The 22,404-nt window shown below is 38.1% G+C and overlaps 1 long non-coding RNA gene across 2 annotated transcripts; it reads right to left on the reverse strand.

Annotated features, from left to right (window-relative positions):
- Positions 1-13,430: 13,430 nt before the first annotated feature.
- Positions 13,431-22,085, reverse strand: LOC149185041 (uncharacterized). 2 transcript variants are annotated; one of them, XR_016257820.1, is made up of 3 exons: positions 21,921-22,085; positions 13,929-14,000; positions 13,431-13,833 (listed from the first exon to the last, which is right to left on the reverse strand). It is a non-coding gene; the product is annotated as an uncharacterized LOC149185041 (long non-coding RNA). The 2 variants fall into 2 exon arrangements; XR_016257819.1 differs by lacking the exon at positions 21,921-22,085 and adding an exon at positions 14,108-14,501.
- Positions 22,086-22,404: the final 319 nt, after the last annotated feature.

Below are 22,404 nucleotides of genomic sequence, written 5' to 3' on the forward strand. Positions count from 1 at the left end.
GAGGAGCGTTGAATCTCCACATCATTGAAACTCCTGGTCGGTTTCTCTGTGCATTAATCTTTGAAGGGCGTTGTGTTTATACCTTTCGTTTTGAGAACTAGTATCATTTGTTGAGGATGGTTCAGCTTTGTTGTGGCATTTGATACCATAAACCAAATGAGTCACAGTGCTGAGAAATAACTCTGCAAAGCATAGACCCAGCGACGCTACCTTCAAAAACCGGAGAAATGTCTTCATGGTGCCTCCATGCTGGACCTACTGCTCATTCTTGGATAGAATAATCGATCTGGAGCTGGTGAAGATTTATTTGGATATTGAAAAATTTCATTTGGATGCTGAGAAATGTAATCGGTTGCCGGATATGCTTTGTATGTTTATATTGACTCGTTTAAGCATATTGTGATTTTCTTGCTTCAAGAAACTGCCCCTAAATTTGAAGAAATCGAGTGACATTTCAGAAAGCCACCCCAAGAAAGGGTTCCACCCATCTTTCTTGTCCCAAATAACTTAGAATCGCGACTTTGTAAAATTGCCCAATACAATATTTATGGGACTGTTCAGAGATTTTCTTGGTTATCTGTGAAATTGCTACCAATTCGCACCAATCGAATGATTGCCATTTTGTTGACCAAGTGCTTTCTTCTCAGGTTCTTGTTGTTTAGATATGCAGACGCTTCTGCTTTCAAATTTCTTTTTTAGATTTAAGAGATGTCCAAAATTTCAGTTGGTCAGTTGATACCAGTCCGGAGACGATTAAGATTCATTTGGAAATTTCACGTTATGATGTTATATTTCCAAAATGTCAACATCAACATGTCAGGTGCTTCCAGTAGGAAGACGTTTCCTCTTCTGAATTTTTCTTTGGGAGATTTCCAATGCAGCTTCTGATTTTTTTTCTATGGGAGATATCCAATGGACTTGGTGTCACTGTTGTATGCTCTGGAGGTCTTGAATTTGTCAGACTCACAAATAACCCTGCACAATAGCTTTTTCAAGGGAATTTAACAAATATCCCTGTGCAGTTGTTTCAACTTTTTGTTGCAGAGTCCAGGTCCGCGCTTTTGCATTTTGATACCCTGTTGTGCTGTGTTTCATTCTGTTGTGATTTCCTAATGTTGAGGATGATCTCTAGTTTGTGCAAGTTCTAGCTTCATATCGAAGTATAAGTTCAGATTCAGGTGGTTCAGCATGAAGCTCAGGCTTGCACTTGGAGACTTTACAGGTGGAAATGTGTATGACATTTTCACGGCCAAGTTCACTGTATGTACTAAACTTAAATTGTAATAAGTTGAGCATCAGCCCTGGTATTTGATGGCGAACACAAGTTCGGCATTATGCATGCTGCGTTGCCTTTAAACGAGTTGAAGCGGATCCCTGTTCCTGAATTGAAGTTTACCAGTTGTGCAATGTTAATAACTATCCATGTATTGGAGTGATGAGCAGAGAACAATGGAGTTAAATCATTGGAATATCCAGCAGTATTGTAAAAGGGTCTGCCCATATATTGTTGCATGCGTACTGTGAAGGGTTAGTGACAGAAAGTACTTTTTGGTGATAATTATTAGTAGACCATCTTTCTTGAAGCATTTGGCTGCCAATTCCATTCCTGTACACTATTTGAAGGGGTTTGAAATTCAAGTCTAGCTGCATAGACCTCTGCTAATGGTTGGGTTGTCATATACTTATTTGGATTTCTGAAGAGATATGTTGTATCCATCTCATCGTGTAACCAAGTTCTCTGCTTCCCAGCTACTTCTTCATTACAGTTTGTTGGCTAAGATGTTTTTTTCTGTGTAATTTTGTGCACAATATGTTCATGGAAAAGATATGTCATATGGTATGAAATTGCATGGTATATGGAAGTATATTGAAAAGATACATACTTGAAGATTTTTTTGAAGACAAAGGGGTACACCAATCAATTTTTTGCAGTGATATTATTGTCAAAATGGATAGAATGGGTGTTGTATTAGAATTACTGAATACTCTAGTACATTCTACCATGGACAATACAATTATGATTGATAAAGCCATTGTCGCAAACATTCAAATCTGTTTAAAAAATGTACAAGAAAATATTGAGTTTTTGCAGCTGGAAACAAAGCTACAGCAGGAAGAATTACAGCAGTGGAGTCATCATTCTGAACCTGTTTCTGTTCAGAAGATTGAAACAGACTCCCATAAACAGCGAATCAATAATGTTACAGTTCATTCAGATAAAGCAGCAAAGTTACATGCAGATGCAGAGGTTCAGTCTGCACTTCCCAAGCCCATCATCAGACCTTGGAAACAACTTGTCCACAATAAGCACAGAACTGGTCTTGGATATGACAAGGACTTGTCCTTTCATATTCTAGACTATCCCAAGCCCATTCAATTTCAGAGTGCCAGATTCATTCATGACAGTTCAGTTCCAGCTGTTCCAGATTCTGCCCCTCTTCCACAGCAACAACAACAACAACATATTGAGAAATGCCAACACTGTGATCGAGTTGGCCATCTGAAAGATCACTGTTTTGATCTTCATCCATGTAAGCACTGTCATAAAACCAGCCATTCTTCACACAGATGCTTCAAAAACAAACGTCCTGCAAGAACAAAGATTCATCTTGGATGGATCGCTTCTTGGCAATGGGCATCAACAGCCAAGAAGATATTCCAAACACATGTCAGAACTTGTTCCAGAGTATTAAACAGTCTTGCAGTTGAGTTTTCTCCATCTTCTCACCTTGTATATGACAGGGGGGAAATGATGGTCATCTACAAGCTTCAAAGTCACATCAAGTGAGCCTGAGCCACAACCTGCCACACCAGTGTCAGAGTTGTAGCAAGAGACAAGATGCCTGAACATGCCTTCAGTTGGCAGTTTGGGACACTTCCTCTAGTAGAAGACTCCAGCTTCTTGCCAGTTTTGGAAGAGTTCCAGGAATTACAGAGTTGTTGGTCATCCTTAAACCATCACAGATTAAGAACACTTCCTCTAGCAGAAGACTCCAGCTTCTTGCCAGTTTTGGAAGAGTTCCAGGAATTGCATTAAGCATTCGAGAGTTTTTGGTTATCCTTAAACCATCACAGGTTGAGACTTCCCTTTTCAGGTTGAAGTTTTACCTTTTATACGGGGTGAGACCTCCCTTTTATGGTTGAAGGTTTCCCTCTTTAAACCAGTAGGATCACTTCCTCTAGCAGAAAACTTCAGTTTCTTGCCAGTTTTGGAAGAGTTCCGGGAACTGCACTAAGCGTTCTAGTGTTGGTGGTCATCCTTAAACCACCGCCCTTGTTTACCAACATTTCATAGAGCACATTCAGCCTAGTGCTGCCATGTATTTTTTTGCACATTTTGTATTACAGCTCTCTTCTTGGACTCATACATAACCCTTCGGATTAAGGGGGGAATGTTGGACACCTAATCCTAAAGGGTTAGTGTGGAAGCCGAAAAGACTAAGCAGTCCAAGAGACCTTGGGATCTGAAACCCAAGAGTCACAACATTGTATTATAAATGTACATCTCCTGTTAATAAAAAATGTACTGAATGATTTATCTTTCACATTGTTTGCTTTCCATGTGTGTTTAACAAATTTATTTTTTATATAATTTGAGTGAGTCAAAAAGTTTTAATTAATTATGACCTATATTTTTTTGTACTTCAGTTTTGGGTCTTTCTATTTCTTTTTTCAAGAGGTAGATTGTACACGCAAGTTCAAAAAAGAACCAAATGATCTCAACCTGTCTAAAGGGAAACCAAGTCTCTTGACCATTTGGTGAAGTCGTATCCTGACCAAAACTTAAAAGTTCTAATCAAATCAAGTAACACTAAAAACGTTGAAATATCATTCTGACCTCTACCACTAGCTTGAAAATGCCCAAAGACTGCTAACTAAAAATGAAAATCACTAATCATCAGATGACTCAACTCAGGCTCAATCCTTTGTTGGGTTGACACGAGAATACATGGGATGTGAGTTTCCCAATCACTTTATTCATGTCAAACTTCGCCTGTTGTATGTCTTAACAGAGCAAGGTCAATTGCCCTTGTGTTTACAAGGGATCTTCAGGTGCCAGTTCCATAAATTTGACCATCAGCGTCTTCAATCTCTAGTATAGAAGCAATGTCTGAGTGTATAGGTTCCTTCTCCCTATCATTTGTCTCGGGTTTCCCTAGTCTCTCTCTAACTTTTTCGTGCTTGGTTCTGGTCCAGAATTGAACATTTCCTCCCACTCTTCTAGTCTAGAGCTAGCTAGGGTTGAGGACGAGGCTTTGCATAATGAAATTGCCTCCACTTTTGTTAACCTCTACGACCTCTCCATCTGCGAGCTCGACTCTAACCGCCACTTCAATATCCATTGTTCGATTCCCTTCCTCGGTTGGGTGTGGTGATATTATGTTGCCTTAGACCCAGGTGAACCATATTCTTCTTTATTCAACAGTTCCCTGTATCCTCCACGTTATGACTTGAGGATTGACCCCCAAAACCTATGCCCCAGCTAGAGTTCTTGGATATATCTTCAGCAAGTGCTAATCCTATAAACATTATGTTAACAGGACAATAAATGGAAAATATTGAGAACATGAAACCTTTTAAGATATGAGATCTCATTAACCAAATATTTTTTCCAAGTTAGTCCACATACAATGTCAGATAAGTGTGCAATTTTTTGTTTGTTGTTGGAGGTGGGAAGAGGCCAAATTCTTCTGCTTTGTGGTAGATCCTAGCTGATTCCCATAATCGAACTCTCGAGCTTGAAAGCAGACCATGACTAAATAATTCTCAAGGCCATGAAACCCCATCCTCCCTATTAAAGGCATCCTAGATTCGACCCATCGGGTATGGAATGAGACCACAATTCCAAATGGGAGTCTTTCTCCAAAATTAATAAACTATCGGTTTTTTTCGTGTGATTGTGATTTGAATAACGGATCCGTTGATTCCTGAGAAGGTTGAAAGGACATTCACGTCAGCGTAAAGCAATATTATTAATTTAAAATCCATAAAATAATAGTTTTGGGCAAACATTAATTGACTTATAAGGATCTCGTGAGTCGTGTGAGTGTGATGTAAAGTTTTGTAAATTTGAGAAAATGAAGATTCACGCCATCACAAAGTTGTGGACCCTGGCCCCTGGACCATGGTCAATTCAATATTTTTATATTCGTAGTTTAGGACGATTCAACATTTTATCCTTTGGCGGCTTCGTTTAAGACAACATAGTTTCACACACTAGTTTCATCAGTCCATTGGTGTTAAGTTAAAGGTAACTTAGTAGCTTGCAGGTAATTTGTTTTGCTCCCTTTTATGGATGTATTATAAGGAGATCTAACAAATTCAGAGAGCTGATCTGGGCAATTTATGTCAGTAGCTTCCAATTACATGATGTTTACAATAATTGTTCATCTGAATAGTAGCTTCCAACTATATGATGTTTACAATATTTGTTCATTATAATACCATTACATTTGCGTAATAAAAATTATGGAAATTGAGTATCTCATCCAATGAACTTAGGGCTATAAGTCATTTACAAATGACTTATATATACACAGTAATTAGAATCTTATGTTTCTTTTTTAAGAAAATATAAATCTAAGAAACAATAGGAAGTAGTACGTGTGAGAACATGTATATTTGTTTTTGGTAGATAAAGAGATGGCTATTTTTTTTTAATGAAACCCAAGGTTATAATCTTATGTTTTAGTTTTGGTTACAAATTTTATAATGTATATTTTCTTTTTCTTTTATTGAAGTGCGATATCTTATTTTTGATATATAAGTGTGATGTTTTAATTTTGATATATGGAATATATAATATGTAAAAATCACGTGTTATTGTGTGAATTGTCTTATATGATAAGGATCAAGTTAAGTGAATTAAGATAGGATGATTCCATATTGTAAATATAAAAAATACATTGTATATTTATTTTTAATGTGGAGTTCAAAGCTAAGGGTCCACTAGTGGATGTATAAGATTTCAAGTGAGGGAGTTATATTTACAAAATGATGGGTATATTTATGATGAGAGGTTCATGGTTATGTAAAAAACATGTAAAAAAGAAAATCTATAATAATATTATATCCAAGTTATAATGATTATTTGAGGAAGCAATAAAGGGGTTATAATACAATAATAATGGGAGAGAAAATGAGGTTGTTGGTTGATTTGGACTTTATCAATGTCTTTTCAAAGTACCACCCTTTCTTTCCCATGCTTTCTTAAAGCTTTCCCGTCATTTTTTGACTTATGAAAAACAACTTATTACAAGTGTTTGTGGTTTCCTCGGGAAGTGAAGGAGATCTCATGCAAGAAAATACCTTCCATTTCCTTTCCCATGCATTTAAGTATATTTTACCATCATGGAAATTAAGTTTCCATGGGAAGGCATGGAATAGAAGCAAATTATCATTTTATATGGATATCTCTCCTTGGTTTTTCATGGATGTTATGATTGGAAAATTTAAGTGTTTCCCATTTATTGTTTAATGGCTAGTAAGAGTCCATAGAGGATGGAGATGGTTTTATTGAAAATGTGGAAGAAAAGAGAATGGTTGGAGAGGAACACCATCCCATGTATCATGAAAAGGTAGACAACAATTGAAGCTCTTTCTGCATACATTAAAGAACCCTAGAGGGGAAGAGTGCTTTAAGGGATTTTTAAGAAGAGCAGGAGTGCATATTCTTTATGTTGTGTTGTGTAGTGTGTGGAAGAATGTCATGGTTGGTCTATTGGTTGGGAAAATGCTTGGAGAGCTATGTAGTGAATAAGGGGCTTCTGATGAGACTAATGGGTTGGATTGAGTGATTTTAAAGCTTTTTAGGAGGTTCCTTCACCTTGGTGGTGTCATGTTCTAGCTTTGGGGTGGAATCCTTTGTTGGCTTTTAAGACTAGATAGAAAATCACTCCTCAACAATCAATTTGGTGGACATTGTTTCATTTGCATATATAATGTTTTTCTATATTTCATATGCATTGATTTTAATGGATAATGAAAGAATTCAAACTATGCAATGCTATATCCTTGTTGTTTAATGTTTGTATATGGATTCTGTTATTATATGACTATTAGAGGTTAATATTGGTCACACAAATTGTTTATTAGGGAAGGAAATTTTGTGCATGGCATTGGATGGCCAAAAGAAGCATCTTGGAAATGTTGTAGAATGTTATAATTTTATTTTTTTTAGTTGCTCTTGAATGCTCTATCACCCCCACAATGGTAAAGGTGGGCTTAGATATGCTACAATAAGAATCCTATAACTAATAATAAATTAAAGAAAAATATAATTGTAAATGAAGGAATAATACATAAAATATAAGTTAAGAATATAAAGGATGAGATAATATAGCAAAGAGGTTAAATGATGAATTGAAATGAGAGATAATTAATATTAAAAAAAGAAGAGTGGTGTTACAAGAAATATTTATTGTAAGTAAAAGAAAATAATGGGTGGATTTGGTTGGAGAAAGAAGATATAGAAAGAAATATGGAGAGATGACGACAATTCAATATTTTTATATTTGTAGGTTATGACAATTTAATATATTTATCATTTGGAAGTTTCTTTTCCAACAAGATCACTCTAGTTTCACACATTAGTTTCATCTGTCCCATGGTGTTAAGTAAAAAGTAATGGAGTTAATCTTAAGTAAAAAGTAATGGGGTTAATCTTGTAGGTAATTTGTTTTGTTCGGTTTCATGGATGGATTATAAGGAGATTTAAGAAATTAAGACAGCTCTTAGTAAGTATGAGGAGTTTGTATTGTTCTATCTTCATGGATGGATTATATGGAGATTTAGAAATTTAGAGAGCTCTTATTAAGTATGAGGAGTCCGTTCAAAACACATCAGCATATTAACATGTTGTTATTTGAGTTTTCAAGAAGTAGATTGTGTAAGAAACTTTGAAACATTTAATGTTTAGTTGGAAAAATGAAGTTGAAAAATAATGTTAAATGGGAAAATGAGGCTGGAGTAATGCTAAGATATTAATATAAAGAATAAATCAAAACATTTGTCTCTCATGAAAAGAAAAAAAAAGGTTAATCGAATAAATGATTAATTAATATACTAGTAGTTGTGAAAATGATCATTAAAAATCATTATAAAATTGAAATTTTGTTTATAAAAATTCTTATAAAATCAAAATAAGGTTTTCTATTAAAATTTATAAGGAGATAGGAAATAAAAGTACAAGAATGGGGTATAGGGAGTTATGAGGAAGTAAATTTTATATAAAATAACAATCCACTAGAGGTCAAGAAGGAACAACAAGATCAAAACCAAGAAAAAATGAGGTGAGGGACTTATTGGAAGAACATAATGAGGTGTAGGGAGTTATTAAGACGACAAATTTATATAAAATAACAATGTGATAGAGGAAAATAAGGAAGAAGAAGACCAAAACCAAATGAAAATATCAATAGGAAAGGTTTAGTGATAGAGGTGATGAATGATAGACTTCTAAGAGTGGATTAGTTTATATAGTTCAAGTAATAGGGAGCCTTGCAAGAAAAGTGTAACATGTTTAGAATTTTGTTTCTCAATTGAAGAAAAATTTCGGTCAATACCCTCCAACTACATGATGTCTACAATATTTATTCATTTGAACAATGTAATAAATGCTTAAAGATGTATGAATATTTGAAATTGGGAATCTCATCCAACCAACACAAGTCTAGAAGAGGCAAATAGTCACCATGTATTTCACTAAATATTATGTTATACAATGTAGTTATAATCTTAGGTTTCATTTTTAAGAAAATATATATACAAGTAACACTTGAGAGTAGTACTTGTGGTAACATGCACACTTCTTTTTTCAAAGATAAAAAGATGGCCATTTTTTTGAAACCTTGTTGGGTCCTTCATTTTTTGGAGAAATATGGAAAACAAGCTTATAGAACAGTGGCGGAGGAAGAATGTATAAAGCCACTGGAAATAGAGCACCGAAAAACTGAATGTGGAAATAAATTAAATGTTGGGACCTGAGCAGATGGCAAAAAAAGGAAAATGCACTTGCAAAAGTAGGAAAGCTGGATTAATTTTGAAACAATCAATAAAAAAGAGGGAAAATGTACCAGGATTTTATCAAAGTGGACCAGAATGAAGATGGGATCAAGGAACCTTCGTGAGGACCATATCAAGTGAGCGAGCCTATAAAAGAATATATAGAGGGATAAATCAAGCATCAATCAATATATATAACCTCTAATCCACATGTTTTCCATCATTGTTGGTAACTGCCTATAGGATTCTGCAATATGCGTAGAAGTTTGATTCATCTAAATGGATTTTAATTTCTAATGTAATATGATTTGATCTAAGAAGATCATGCGAGTCTATCTGTATCCTCAATGTAATGGTTGGTCTATATTAATAATAAGAGGAGTTTTGGGAAAATATTGTGTTACATTGTTCAATGTTTGCATGGCCCCTTTTCAAATTTCTTGTCTCTTTTAAGTATATGATGCCTCTGTCTTTCCTTTTATGAATGTAAGTCTCGAAAATGATTTAGTTGTGTGGGATAATAATATGATTAATGATGCAAATGATAGCATGACAGACTTAGTTTTCGCCATTGATCAAAATCCCTTATTTATTCCACTGGTTCTAGTTCGCCTTGGGTGAGATGCTCCTTTTGCATAAAGGAAGTGAAAATGTTAGCGAAAAGATATACTAAGATGACCTCCTTTGTTGGAAAACTCAGGCCGAATGTTGGGTCTTCACTGCTCTAAATTTTTCGCCAACAAATGGTTTCGTTGTTGGGACCCTAAACTTTTAGAAGGGATCTTGATCATGGTATCTATAATTTTTGGTAGAGGTAGGTTGGTCATTTTGTCCTACAACTGGCTCAACTAAGGCAGAAAAATTTGGATTGGGTTAGAGAGGAAGTTATGTATGGTGAACCTACTTGTGACTAGTACAAAATATTTTGGTGTGAGTTCCCTAACAAGTTACAAAACTGGTTAATGTTGTTGCAAGTTAATGCAGGAGATGGAAATCACCCTGGGCTTAGTAGAGATTGGTCAACCGATGATTTGGATGAACTCCACCAATAAGACACAGACCTAATAAGGGCTATTTATTTTTGAGTAAATGAGACATTAGAAGGCTATATTACTAAGTTTTCAATCGAAGATCATCAATCCTTTTCTAGAGTGGAAGAAGTATTCAAGTTTGGATTGTGCGGAATATTGTTGAAAGAGAAGCCCCTTTAGCTCAAATTCTTGATGGTTGAAGAAAATATGCTACTATTCCAAGAAGATTGAATGGCCTTTTAAAACCCTTAGTGATGGGGGTTAGATCTAGGGTAGGAATGTTGTGCAATTACGAGAAATGAAGGGGTTTTGTCATGGACCAAGAAGAGTTGCGTAAGGCACAAGATTTTAGAGCATTGTGAAGGGAGATAATAAATTACAAGTGGAGAGAAAGGAAGTTGAAAAAAATTAGGCACAGAAGAACAAAGTTACAGAGGATAAAAGAACGGTGATAAGTTTAGCATCGCAGAAGAATAACATGGATAGTCTCGAGTTGTGAGGAAAAGGAGAGAATGAGGGATCTACTTCTGGTGAAATAGGAGACGCCAACGAAAGTATTGCGGGAAGTTTTGTTCAGGTTGGTAGACCCCACTCAGAAACAGGAGGATTTCATATGCCTAAACCATTTGTACAACCGGTTATGATGTAAGTGAGCATACTCCAGTAAATGATGACATGCACTTTGTGATGAGGTGACTGTTCTTTGAATATGAGTTAGTCACCATTCCTGACAACCCACAACATAGTGGTACAACTACTCCTCTCCCTAACCTTCACCTAGTACTGTATCAAAACCCTAATCAATTATTTTCTAAATTAAGTAAGATTACAAAATTCTAGCAAGTACATTCTAGGTATAGTGTTGGTAGTTCTAGTGGAGGAAGTAGTTCCAATAGTTGTTTTCAGTCAAATTCAATTAATTACTCTTAGTCGGGTTCCAAGGGATTTATAATTTCTTAGCGTGGAAAAATAATCATGGCTAGAAATATGACCGAATCGCTTACTCGATATCTAGAATTTTTAGGACGAGGTGGTGAATATGTTGAACATCATTGGTATCTATGTGAGGTTGTTTGGAGGGCTCAAGAGACTCCTAATGCCACCAATCTTATTGAGTTCCACACTAATCTAAGAGATAGGACGCTTCAAATGTTTATTAAGTAGATTGATGCAAATTCCAACGTTACTTTGGATATTGTTAAATGATAATTTCTTCATGAATTTAAGTTAGCTCAGTCTAATCATGAACACTTGGTGAAACTGTTGAATATTAGACAAAGGGAGGGAGAAATTTCTTGGTAGTGTATGTAGAGATTCAAAGATGCTATTAGTAAACTATCATACATCATTGATCCTCATCATCAAAGGGATTTCTTTATTAAGGCTTTGTTACCACTGACTATGATTTTGTTGTCGCAACAAAAGATTGACACACTACATGATGATTTGGAATAGGCCATGTAGATTGAAGCAATGGAGCGATACCCTCAAGATTATAAATTGGGCACTCCTTCCACTGACCCTACTATTATGGGACTTCAGAACCAAATTTCCAACCTCACTGAGAAATTAAAATAATTGAGCCGGGAGGCTTATTCTACAAACTAGTATGAGGGGATGTGTAAGTTTGTCTATCCAGCCATGGAGTTGACAAATGCCCCTTTAAAAAAAAAGTATATGCTCTAAATTGAAAAATAATGTCGGTCATAGTAAAAAAAAACCAATATGTTGTAAAATAATTAGAAGTAAAAAGAAATGTGTGAGTAAGATATTTAAATATTATAGTTTTCAAAAATATTTCAATGGGGGATTTAAATAAACTTTTTGAAGATCTATGTTAACTAATTTATGTTTAAAATAATATATTTTAGTTATTATTCTATTTAATATTATATATATATATATATATATATATATATATATATATATATATATATATTGTAACACCCCTTGTGAAAAGTAAATGCTAGTAACTAGTGAAGTAATTATGAAATAAAGACTTTATTTAAATTACGTGTAACCCTGTTGTTAATGTTATATTAATAAAAGACAGTTGTGTTGGTACCATTTTGAATTGAGTTATGATTAATCATGGTTAGTAACTGAGGAATCAGTTACCCTAACTACCTAGAGGTAGTTGAGTCCCCAGAGGAAAAAGGGGAAAAATGCCAAGTCTGGTGAGGATCAGATGGCAAAGAAAAAAATGAGAAGGAATGCTATGCTGGTTAGGATCAGATAGCTTAAGTGGAAAAAGAAATTTTCCTGTGCACGCTACGTCTGGTTAGGACCAGATAGCGTTGACTGGTGAAGACCAGTGCCATTGCGTCGAGTAGGACCTGCAAGTGCTTGGGGGTGGAAGTTCAGCGAGGACTTCCTACGGACGGGTGGATTGACAAGCATTACCAGTAAGTTGGCAGATAACAGGTATGGTTGCCACTTGTTGCCTCTGTTAGTATGTTATTACACTGTACTGTGCTGAGAAAGTGAAAGGAACTAACAGCTATTTGCATAAATTCGTAAACAGTGTTATGAAAGCAAGTAGCATATATTGTAAGCAATAGAGTATTTGCATAAATTCGTAAACAGTGTTATGAAAAACAGTAGCATAAACTGTAAGCAATAGAGGAACGAACAGATACGAGTATGGCCTGCAACCTAATTATACATTTACTGGTAAAACATTGATAACTGTATGAAAAGCAATATCCGAACTTGAGTGGTCTGGTTACCAAAGATATATGAAATAATAGATAACTGGGTTATATCAGATTTAGTGTCAACATTATAACTCATTTCAAGAAAATGATGTAACAGTAAACCATATGCATGCGAAAAGGAATAAATACTCAGATATCTCAAGAAGCAAAAAGAATAAGTACAGCGCACCCTGCCGTGAAGCAGTAGCCAACCCTGGCACTCTACGTGCGTATTCGGCAGTAAACGAGTTAGCCTCTCGGCCAGTATTAGAAAATGAACAAGCTGTGTGTGATTTAATAATCATAAAGAAATACAGACGAAAATGAAAACGGGTTGGAGCCCATGCGAGTAAACTTGAGTATGCAATCTATCACTTCGCTCGAGTGTGGAAGGAGGGAAACCCTCAACTTCACCGGCGGAATCATGAGTGAACCAGAACTGTATTAAAGACTGGGCAAACCCTTACAGTCGCATAGAATGTCGAATGTTAAATATAAATGCATGCATGTATATGGATAAAGCAAGTTAACAGATAACCAATAAATCTTAAAACCCTCGCAAGAGTTAGAAACCGAATGTCATAAACAAGAGCACATAAGCAATGTAGCCTCAACTCCGTTTTAGGAACAGAGAGTGCTTACAATGAGCCAAACGAGAGGTCATAAAACTGAAACGTGAACACATATATAAATTCGATACTGAAGCAACAGTAATACAAATCATTTCATTAGAAAAGAACCGTGAAAACCTGTATCACAAGTTCGTATATATGTAGCTATGGCCACGAGGGCATTTAACAAAGGAAATAACATCATGCACAGAGTGGGAACCATTAAATCTTACGCGCTCTGTCCCTTGAACTATTTAATTGACAAAGTCAGGGTATCAACCCGCGTAAACAACATTCAAGCTTAAACCCTTAACCTATTCGGATACAAATCAGAATGACTTCCAGAAGTAATATTATACAAATCAATGGTCACGGCTGAGCATATTACTCTTAGACTGAACCTTTTCCTAGACAAGTCTATAATCTAAGACTCGGGTCGAAACCCAAAACTGTTAACAGGGTTCCATGCCGCGGTGATGCCACCGGGTATCCCTGTCAGAGTAATTTAACACTCAGCTGTTGTCCTAAAACAAAACTATGGGAATAAAAAGTAAACGACATAACGGCATAATGGTATTCGAGCATACCTGTAACCCAACAGAAGGAAGAGCGAAAGGGCTCCCATCTCCGACAAGGTGTGGTCACCGGTCACTGTGCGTCTGAGACAGAAGGGAAAAACAACGAGAGTCTGGTTAAACTTTGAAATGGCATTGCAAAACTGGAAACTGACATAAACTGAAAACAATATAATCGTATGATCTTATACCTTTGTCAACTGAGGTGAAGGAGGAAATGAACCAAGGGACTGGAGCTGAACGTAGTAGCCGGAGCAGAGGTAAGTGAAACGCCATGGCTCTGCGACACACCGTCGCAGCGAGAAAGGAGGAATAATAAGCCGAAAATGAAGAACCTCAATAATATATACCACGCCTCACCTGCCAGCTACGTGTTAAACCCTCAACCTTTGATCTGCAGGAAAGGTTTACCATCGTTCGATGGCACATCATGTTCAATGGATTCGGGCGCGAAAGTGTTAAGTCCAAGGTAGCAGATCCGTAAGTGCTTGGAGCACTGGGATCACATGGCCTCACGGCAGCTGGCCGTGGATCTATCCAGATGGACGGTGTTGCTTTCCACCGAGGTCAAGGCCGGACACAACGTCCCTTTTTCAGATATCTCGGGATTAGAACAGAGACACGCCAACAAATTGCCATAACTCGCCTTTAAAGACTATCAACCTTTGATTTATGCGCAATATAACTCGTTGCAGACTTTGGAAAGTCATACATGTATGCTATATATTGTTTGTTTATGGTTCCTTACGAGAACCTTTGTATATGGTATGTCCAACAAATATATATATTGAAACTCAACCCTTAAACTCATTACTTTATTATATAACTGTTGATGTATGATGGATATGGATGAGTCCTTGTGAAAGGTAACATATAAAGACTTACATGCTTATTACCATGAGGTTAATCCTGATAAATATATATATGGTAGTTAATCAATATAAAAAAAAAAAAAAAATTATGTGTACGTGACAATATGGTATCAGAGCCCAAGGTTTACAACTCTGTGACCTTTGGGAAAATTTTTAAAGATTACAGCAACATGAACATAAACAGTATTAAAGTAACACTTCTGCAATACACCAAGATAAATTAAATCTGTTTAATGAGTTGTTCTGAAGCAGGTAGTAGCATAATGAGAAGAGCAAACAGTGCTCCTTATGGGAATCCGGAACCTCCAGATAACGTGGAACAACCTCAAGGGAATTCTGAGTTTTGGGTACAATTAGGAGCAGCAGGTCGCACCACTGACTCAACGCTACTGAGGACATTGCAGGAACTAAAAGATGAAATGGCTCAGCTGCGTGCGGATAACGCAAGATTGAATGTGGAACAGGAGAGGATCCTGAAAAGCTTATCTGATAAACAACATCAGCAGCAGTCACATCCGAGGCCGGAACAAGCACCAATAACAGATGAACAGAGCTATCATACTGAACAGGAGGAAGCAGAAGACAGAGGAGAGACGCGAGGAGAGAAGTCTGTTAACGCTTCTGAATACCAGACTCCAAAAAGACCCCGGATGGAATTACACGGGGAATTCAGGAAGATTAAACCGCCTCATTTTGACGGAGAGTCTGAAGAAGCTGCAGAAGCATGGCTGATCAATATGAATAAGTATTTTCAGGTGTATGAATACGATCAGCATCTTAAGGCAAGGCTGGCTATATTCCAGTTGCAAGCCAAAGCCACGCTATGGTGGGAAGAGGTCAAGATGGTGCGGGGAATAAGTGAACAGGATGTGACATGGAAAAAGTTTCAAAAATATTTTAAAGAGAAGTACCTGACAGAGAGGTTTTATGATGAAAAGGCACGCGAATTTCACGATCTGCGGCTGGGACAGCAAACCATTGATGAGTTTGTAACCAAGTTCACCTCCCTGCTACGCTATGTGCCCTATATTCATGAAGAGAAGGCTAAAGTACAAAGATTTGTTAGTAGCCTACCTTTGACAATGCGAGAAAGGATAGAGTTCGATAATCCGAAAACCATGGACGAAGCAATCCGAAAAGCAAGATTGTGTTATCAGCAGAATAAATCAAAAGGAGAAAATTCTGGAAAGCGTTGGACAGATAAACGAGGCAGTAAAATACCTATGGGTAGTAAAGGAGCACGCAGTAGTTTTCAGAAAGGATTTTCGAAAGGAACTAGTACCAAAAATCCAGCAAAAACTCAGAGCAGATTCAAACCTCCTGCAGATTCCAAATACAGTGAACAGCAAGTTAGATTGGACACTGAAGGCGCTGCTCGACCACCTGTTCAGTGTTGGGGCTGTGGCGGACCCCATTATATCAGAAACTGCCCTCATCGAAAGGACAGCGATCAGTTGTCCCAAATCTACGAAGCTTCAACAGTAGGAGATGTGGCTCGATCCATGCCCAGAATAAATGCAGCACTGGAAGATCGGCAAGCTGATTACCAGCCAACTATGATAGAGTTCGAAGGTAAGATCTTTGACCGAACTGTTTCTGTTTTAGTAGACCCAGGAGCTACTCTAAGCTATATAAGTCCTAAAGTGGTAGAAAACTGTGGTTTGCAAACCACTAAATTCAAAAGCCCGTGGTTAGTACAGCTGGCCACCGGGACCAAAAGAAGAGTACTAACCAAAGTCAGTAATTGTCCATTAAAGTTAGCTGGCCAAATCATAACAACTGAGTTAAATGTACTCCCTCTTGGTTCCTATGACGTGCTGATAGGAATGGACTGGTTGGAACGACGGTGGTCTATAATTAATTGTAAAACAAAAACAGTTTCTTATAGAGATGAGCTGGGTATGGGAAAGGAAATCCAAGGCATCCAGAAACCAGTGCAGATTCGGCCGATCACAGCCTCCCAGCTGGTTAAATGTATCCGGAATAAGTGTCAGATTTATGCAGTGCAAGTGGGGTTTGCAGATTCAGTGGATAAGGTTGCAACTGTTAAAGATATACCTGTAGTGCAAGAATTTGCAGATGTATTCCCTGAAGAGATTCCAGGGCTGCCACCCAGAAGGGATTTGGATTTTACCATTGAGCTGATACCCGGAGCAGCCCCAGTATCCCGGGCACCCTATCGGATGAGTGTGCCAGAGTTAACTGAGTTAAAAATGCAGCTGCAAGAGCTGCTAGAAAAGAAGTACATCCGTCCCAGTGTCTCTCCTTGGGGAGCACCTGTGCTGTTTGTGAGGAAGAAAGATGGGACTCTGCGAATGTGCATAGACTATAGACAGCTGAATAAACTAACAGTCAAAAACAAATATCCACTACCCCGCATTGATGAGCTATTTGATCAGGTGAAGGGGGCGACCATCTTCTCAAAGATCGATTTGAGATCAGGTTACCATCAAATCAGAATTAAAGATGAGGACATAGCCAAGACAACTTTTCGTACTCGTTACGGACATTACGAGTTTGTGGTACTGCCTTTTGGATTAACAAATGCGCCTGCAACATTCATGTGCTTGATGAATAGTGTATTTCATCAATATTTAGACAAATTTGTATTAATCTTCATTGATGATATACTCATTTATTCCCGAAATAAGAAAGAACATGAGGAACATTTAAGGATAGTGTTACAGACCTTACGGGAGCATCAGTTATATGGAAAATTCAGCAAGTGTGATTTCTATAAAGAGCAGATCCAGTATTTGGGTCACATTATTACAAAGGAAGGTATAGCCGTAGACCCCGAAAAGATTAAAACTATAATGGATTGGCCTACACCCAAGGATGTAGCAGACATTCGATCTTTCATGGGGCTGGCTGGATACTACCGGCGGTTTGTAGAGGGTTTTTCTAGAGTTGCTTTTCCCATTACCTCCTTGCAAAAGAAAGGAAAAGCGTTTAAGTGGACAGCAGATTGTCAGCGGAGCTTCGAACAGCTCAAGCATTTACTCACCACAGCACCTGTGCTGTGTGTGGCAGATCCTGAAAAGGAATATGTAGTCTGTACAGATGCCAGTAAGGAGGGCGTGGGTGGAGTGCTAATGCAGGAAGGCAAAGTGATTGCCTATGAGTCCAGGAAGTTGAAGGAGCATGAGCAGAAATATTCTGCCTATGACCTGGAATTAACCGCTGTGATTCATGCTTTGAAGATGTGGCGCCATTACCTGGTAGGGAGAAAATTTCTGCTAATGACAGATCACCACAGTTTGACTAGTTACTTTAGTCAACCTACTTTAAACGCAAGACAAGCAAGATGGGTGGACTTTTTGGGAAATTTTGATTTCGAAATTAAACACCTAAAAGGAAAGGAGAACAGAGTAGCTGATGCACTAAGTCGAAAAGTACATTGCATTTATGAGATTGGTATCAGTCAAGGATGGTCCACTCTTGACCAAGAGATTGAGGAGGCTGCGGCGCAAGATCAGATTTATTTGCAAAAGAAACATTTGGTGCAAAATTCAGATGACCGTTCCATACAGCAAGGTTATACCTTGAATACAGCTGGCATGTTGTGTTTTCAAAAGAAGATCTACATACCTAATCAAAGCAGTATTAAAGAAAAGATTCTGGATGAAAATCATAGAAGTCCCTATGCAGGGCATCCTGGTTACCAGAAACTAATCACCTCACTAAGGAAGGAATATTACTGGCCCGGCATGAAGAAGGATGTTGTAGAATACCTGGCACGCTGTTTGGAGTGTCAGCAAGTGAAAGCTGAACATCAGCATCCTGCAGGACTACTACAGCCTATACCCATACCAGAATGGAAATGGGAGACCATAACCATGGACTTTATTACCGGTTTGCCGAGATCCAAAAAGAATAATGATTCAATAATGGTAGTAGTGGACAAACTTAGCAAGTCAGCCCACTTTATACCGGTTCAATCCACTTATCGTGCAGCTCAAATCGCAAACATTTTCATGCAAAATATATTTAAACTGCATGGGCTGCCGAAAACAATAATATCGGATCGTGATGTTAAGTTTACCTCAGCTTTTTGGAGGACCTTATTTGAAGGTCTAGGGACTCAATTAAACTTCAGCACCGCATATCATCCGCAAACTGACGGACAGACTGAGCGCGTGAATCAAGTACTGGAGGACATGTTGAGATCTTATGTGATGCAGCAACCTACACGATGGGAAGAGTATCTACACCTAGTGGAATTCGCCTATAACAATGGTTATCACTCATCCTTGAAGAGGAGTCCTTTCGAAGTACTCTACGGCCGGAAGTGTCGCACACCCTCCAGTTGGGGTGGACCAGAGGACAAATTTTTGCTGGGTCCTGAGATGTTGGAAGAAATGGAAGTGATGGTGAAAAAAGTTCGAGCTAATCTAAAGATGGCTCAGGACAGGCAGAAAAATTTCGCAGATCGGAAAAGAACATTTAAAGAGTACCAAGTGGGTGAACATGTGTACATCAGAATTCGTGCTAGGAAAAGTACCCTTCAATGGAATACCTGTGCCAAATTGGCACCGCGTTTCTGTGGACCATTTCAAATTCTGGCACGAGTTGGGCCGGTAGCTTACCAGCTCGCTCTACCCAGCCATATTCGGGTCCACAATGTCTTTCATGTATCAGTTTTGAAGAGATATGTGTATGACCCTAGACATATTATAAGTTGGCAGGATATTCAGGTAAGAAGGCCTGTTAGATGATGTAAACTTAAAAAAATATACTAGTAAGCAGCTGACTTAATTGTTTTGTGTTTCAGGTGGAACCGGAAGGAGAGTTCCTGGTCGAACCAGTGAACATATTAGATCAGAGAAGAGTCGAGCTGCGGAAAAAGGTCATCAGCCAGGTTAAAGTGCAGTGGCAGCACTTTGGGCCTGAAGAGGCCACCTGGGAAGATGAACAAATGATGAGGGATATTTATCCCAGACTATTTTTGGATAAGCAGCAACATCGGGACGATGTAGACTTTCAGGAGGGGGAGATGTAACACCCCTTGTGAAAAGTAAATGCTAGTAACTAGTGAAGTAATTATGAAATAAAGACTTTATTTAAATTACGTGTAATCCTGTTGTTAATGTTATATTAATAAAAGACAGTTGTGTTGGTACCATTTTGAATTGAGTTATGATTAATCATGGTTAGTAACTGAGGAATCAGTTACCCTAACTACCTGGAGGTAGTTGAGTCCCCAGAGGAAAAAGGGGAAAAATGCCAAGTCTGGTTAGGATCAGATGGCAGAGAAAAAAATGAGAAGGAATGCTATGCTGGTTAGGATCAGATAGCTTAAGTGGAAAAAGAAATTTTCCTGTGCACGCTACGTCTGGTTAGGACCAGATAGCGTTGACTGGCGAAGACCAGTGCCATTGCGGTCGAGTAGGACCTGCAAGTGCTTGGGGGTGGAAGTTCAGCGAGGACTTCCTACGGACGGGTGGATTGACAAGCATTACCAGTAAGTTGGCAGATAACAGGTATGGTTGCTACTTGTTGCCTCTGTTAGTATGTTATTACACTGTACTGTGCTGAGAAAGTGAAAGGAACTAACATCTATTTGCATAAATTCGTAAACAGTGTTATGAAAGCAAGTAGCATATATTGTAAGCAATAGAGTATTTGCATAAATTCGTAAACAGTGTTATGAAAAACAATAGCATAAACTGTAAGCAATAGAGGAACGAACAGATACGAGTATGGCCTGCAACCTAATTATACATTTACTGGTAAAACATTGATAACTGTATGAAAAGCAATATCCGAACTTGAGTGGTCTGGTTACCAAAGATATATGAAATAATAGATAACTGGGTTATATCAGATTTAGTGTCAACATTATAACTCATTTCAAGAAAATGATGTAACAGTAAACCATATGCATGCGAAAAGGAATAAATACTTAGATATCTCAAGAAGCAAAAAGAATAAGTACAACGCACCCTGCCGTGAAGCAGTAGCCAACCCTGGCACTCTACGTGCGTATTTGACAGTAAACGAGTTAGCCTCTCGGCCAGTATTAGAAAATGAACAAGCTATGTGTGATTTAATAATCATAAAGAAATACAGACGAAAATGAAAATGGGTTGGAGCCCATGCGAGTAAACTTGAGTATGCAATCTATCACTTCGCTCGAGTGTGGAAGGAGGGAAACCCTCAACTTCACCGGCGGAATCATGAGTGAACCAGAACTGTATTAAAGACTGGGCAAACCCTTACAGTCGTATAGAATGTCGAATGTTAAATATAAATGCATGCATGTATATGGATAAAGCAAGTTAACAGATAACCAATAAATCTTAAAACCCTCGCAAGAGTTAGAAACCGAATGTCATAAACAAGAGCACATAAGCAATGTAGCCTCAACTCCGTTTTAGGAACAGAGAGTGCTTACAATGAGCCAAACGAGAGGTCATAAAACTGAAACGTGAACACATATATAAATTCGATACTGAAGCAACAGTAATACAAATCATTTCATTAGAAAAGAACCGTGAAAACCTGTATCACATGTTCGTATATATGTAGCTATGGCCACGAGGGCATTTAACAAAGGAAATAACATCATGCACAGAGTGGGAACCATTAAATCTTAGGCGCTCTGTCCCTTGAACTATTTAATTGACAAAGTCAGGGTATCAACCCGCGTAAACAACATTCAAGCTTAAACCCTTAACCTGTTTGGATACAAAGCAGAATGACTTCCAGAAGTAATATTATACAAATCAATGGTCACGGCTGAGCATATTACTCTTAGACTGAACCTTTTCCTAGACAAGTCTATAATCTAAGACTCGGGTCGAAACCCAAAACTGTTAACAGGGTTCCATGCTGCGGTGATGCCACCGGGTATCCCTGTCAGAGTAATTTAACACTCAGCTGTTGTCCTAAAACAAAACTATGGGAATAAAAAGTAAACGGCATAACGACATAATGGTATTCGAGCATACCTGTAACCCAAAAGAAGGAAGAGCGAAAGGGCTCCCATCTCCGACAAGGTGTGGTCACTGGTCACTGTGCGTCTGAGACAGAAGGGAAAAACAACGAGAGTCTGGTTAAACTTTGAAATGGCATTGCAAAACTGGAAACTGACATAAACTGAAAACAATATAATCGTATGATCTTATACCTGTGTCAACTGAGGCGAGGGAGGAAATGAACCAAGGGACTGGAGCTGAACGTAGTAGCCGGAGCAGAGGTAAGTGAAACGCCATGGCTCTGCGACACACCGTCGCAGTGAGAAAGGAGGAATAATAAGCCGAAAATGAAGAACCTCAATAATATATACCACGCCTCACCTGCCAGCTACGTGTTAAACCCTCAACCTTTGATCTGCAGGAAAGGTTTACCATCGTTCGATGGCACATCATGTTCAATGGATTCGGGCGCGAAAGTGTTAAGTCCAAGGTAGCAGATCCGTAAGTGCTTGGAGCACTGGGATCACATGGCCTCACGGCAGCTGGCCGTGGATCTATCCAGTTGGACGGTGTTGCTTTCCACCGAGGTCAAGGCCGGACACAACGTCCCTTTTTCAGATATCTCGGGATTAGAACAGAGACACGCCAACAAATTGCCATAACTCGCCTTTAAAGACTGTCAGACCTTTGATTTAT

Source organism: Pinus tabuliformis, chromosome 3_2 (genome assembly GCF_031772625.1).
Source record: "Pinus tabuliformis cultivar Carrire ecotype Pingquan chromosome 3_2, CPIR1, whole genome shotgun sequence".
Lineage (NCBI taxonomy): Eukaryota > Viridiplantae > Streptophyta > Pinopsida > Pinales > Pinaceae > Pinus > Pinus tabuliformis.